This window comes from Atta colombica, unplaced genomic scaffold, assembly GCF_001594045.1.
Source record: "Atta colombica isolate Treedump-2 unplaced genomic scaffold, Acol1.0 scaffold35, whole genome shotgun sequence".
Taxonomy (NCBI): domain Eukaryota; kingdom Metazoa; phylum Arthropoda; class Insecta; order Hymenoptera; family Formicidae; genus Atta; species Atta colombica.
In genome coordinates this window covers 1,031,865-1,035,171 of record NW_017259459.1, presented here as the reverse complement: position 1 = coordinate 1,035,171, position 3,307 = coordinate 1,031,865, and the positions used below count along the sequence as shown (strand labels likewise).

Below are 3,307 nucleotides of genomic sequence, written 5' to 3'. Positions count from 1 at the left end.
ATATAATTTTACATATAAAAAATTATCAGTAATTTTTTTATATTTCTTCAAATTTCTTTTTTAAAATAAATAATGGAAAAATAATAGAAAAATAATGGAAAAATTAGCCTTTTAATTTTTTTAATGTTTTCATTATTGTTATTATTTTCATTTCATTATATATAAGTATATATATTTATGATTATTTATATATCTTTATGTATGTTTGTTTTTTTTTGTAGATACATATTTTATATTTATATATGAAAAATTTTTTACCGGATTAATATATATCGTATATAAGTTTTGTAATCTTGAAGATTCCTTAAAAAGTAGCAATATAATATTCATTTCATATGCCCATTAGAATTTTTTCTAGACTGTTTATAACCGTGCCTGAACTACATAGGATCCGTTTCTCTATGCGCATGGGGAAAAAGAACCGAGCTAATGCACGCATAAGATGCGCTGTGGAAGGATGAAATCACACGGTACGAGAATCAGCATGCAGGATATCAATCATGAAATGATTTTCTTTATCCCTAGATAAAAAGTGAAAAGTGAAAATTTTAACCATTGAAGTTAATGGAGAAATTTTTTACTTTTCATCCTAGGAAAAAAATTTCATGATTGATATCCTGGACAGAGGATATGTAATTTGAATAATCAATTAGCGCTCTTCCGCATTTTTCTATCCCGTATGTCTTTTGTGCTGTGAAAGATCTGAAAATGACGCGTTCCGAGAAATAAATACATAATTAAAAAAATTATTATTTCACCAAACATCAAAATAATAATTTTATGTAAGTACACTATTTCAAATATTGAAATAAACATTACTGCGACAGTATTGAACAAATTTTATTTAAAATTATATTATTACAAAAATTGTTTTTGAATCCTATGATGCATTTTTAGTCATTTTCCCGTATCATGTGCATAGAGCAGGCTAAAATTATACGTATGTCATTATTGATCTGTCTAGAATTTTGGAGCACAGATTAAAAATGGACTTAAAATAAATTAATTAAAAATAAATTGTTGATGTTATAAAAAACTATTATTAAAATTTTAATGAAATTTTATAAGAACTCCAATGTTACTTTATCGAAAGAATAATGTGAGATCAACGTTGACCAAACTATTTATATTGTATGAAACAATACTGAAGAAAAAAGTTCAAAGAAGTGTATGGATTAGAATTTATACTGTGAATTTATACTGTGACACAACGGTTTCTTCAATGAGACAGTAATAATTTAGTTACAATGTTAAGAACCCATCGTTATATTCCATTTTAATTATTTCAGAATGCAGATGGATATTTTTGATAAATTGTCTCTATTGAGGCTAAAATTGAAAAAGAATGTAATATAAGGGAACTAATTCCCTTTCGAACACAGCTTGAAATTTGTATTAGATATATTTAATCAATGGTGATAGCATAGAAGTTTATAGGATATACCTAAAGTTGCTTCAAATACAATTTCTAAAATTGTGCATGAAACTTGTAATGAAATTTGGAAAACATTAAAAGATATACTTATTTACAAGTATACAAGAATGGAAAGTGATAGCGCAAAATTTTGAACAACAAACTTACGACTATTACTTATTTTAACTTAAACTTACGTTTTTCATGCAAAGAGATACTATTTGTACGAAATACTTCTTCCTATTCCAAAAATACATTCATTTGTATTGTTCGAACATTTTGGCTAACTACAAAACTGCTCTCATCATCTCTTGATTCTTGCATTGTGAAGCGATCGGTGTCTAGGTTATCATTCATCAATTCAGGTTCTTTCGAAACATTACTTATAGAACTGTACAGTTTTTAAAGATATAATTATTTCAAAAGTTATATAAAATATACATTATTATTGATAGGATACTACTTACGCCCCTGAAATTATGGAATCATTTAAAAATTGCATTTGATCAAAAAAACGAAAACCATCTTTTTTTATCTGAAATTGCTGAATCACTTGGTGTGTATGCAGTCATTTTCTTTCTCGCTTTCATGTAGCAATCACAGAGGTTTTTCCAGCGCTTTTTAATATTTTCTCAAAGTTATCTATAATAGATTAATGAATAAATATTTTGAAGGAATTTTTTATAGAAGCTCATTGAAATGTCTTGCACACCTAAAATGATAAAAAAAAATCACCTTCAGTTCAACATCATAGATTTTTGGTTCAATATAATACATATTTATTTAAATAGTATATATAAAAAGTTATAAGACATCTTGAAGAACTTTATAAAATAACTCATAATATTAAAAATTCAGTAATAAAACTACTTTTATTTAAATAAATTGTAACTATTGTAAGTGATATAAAAATTGTAAGCACATAAAATATTTATCTTCCAATTTCTTACATATTTCCAATCTCGCTTCTTTCACAAATAAGAGACCTCTTTCCTTAATAGGGATTGTATTGATGTTTGATTCCATAAACTTGGTTTGGTTCATACACCTTCTATCAATATCTCATTGTATATATCTCACAGTTTATCCTCTTTGTTCTTATTTTTTTTTAGCAGATGTTTTTTTCTGTTGAACTACCTTCTTTATTATTGGGTTGTCCGGAAAGTTCGTGCCGATGTTGAAGGAAAATTGAAATGCAGAAAATTTTAATTTAATAAATGTATACTAAAATTTAAATTTTAGTCGGCATGAATTTTCCGGATAACCCAATATTTTTTACTAAAATTGTATTGTACAATGATAATTATTTATTATGCATTTTTAATATAAATTGTATAAAGAATTATAAATATAGAAAATTATAAAGGTTGTTAAGAATGTAAACAATCTCTAACACCTACGTCATCCTTAAAAATATATATTCTTTTGTAAAATCAATTATATATTAGCAAAGCATATGTGTTTTGTAAAATCGAAATTTTCTTTTGGTAGCAAACAGTTGCAATATTTGCACTAATACTTGAAAAAAAAATTGATATTTCTATTATTATTTATTTCAACATTTAAAAAATCGTATTTATTTTTTCCTTGTACTTACATCACGACGTATTGAAGCTTCCCTAATCTCCATATCCAAATTTTTTTATTTAATTTCAACACTTTCAATTTCAACTTTATAGGTTAGGCAAGATAACGTAACGTAGATTGCAATCGAAGACAAATGCGAAGCATTTGTAGTGGTCACACGATCATAGCCGTAAACGCATACGGGAAAGGTACAGAAAAATGCGGAAGAGCGCTGATTGGCTGTTCGAATTATGCATCCTGTCCCGCATACTGATTCCCGTACCGTGTGATTTCACCCTTCCATGCGGACCATGCGTGAAACAGAAC

At 26.7% G+C, this 3,307-nt stretch overlaps 1 long non-coding RNA gene across 1 annotated transcript in view; it reads right to left on the bottom strand.

Moving 5' to 3' along the window:
• LOC108690713 overlaps positions 1 to 2,545 on the bottom strand; it is a 4,832-nt gene extending 2,287 nt beyond the window's left edge. Inside the window, exons 1-3 of the long non-coding RNA XR_001931908.1 lie at positions 2,365 to 2,545; positions 1,882 to 2,126; positions 1,612 to 1,805 (exon numbers count right to left, since the gene is read on the bottom strand). This is a non-coding gene — a long non-coding RNA (uncharacterized LOC108690713). The remainder of the gene's footprint in view (positions 1 to 1,611; positions 1,806 to 1,881; positions 2,127 to 2,364) is intronic.
• Between the last annotated feature and the right edge of the window lie 762 nt (positions 2,546 to 3,307).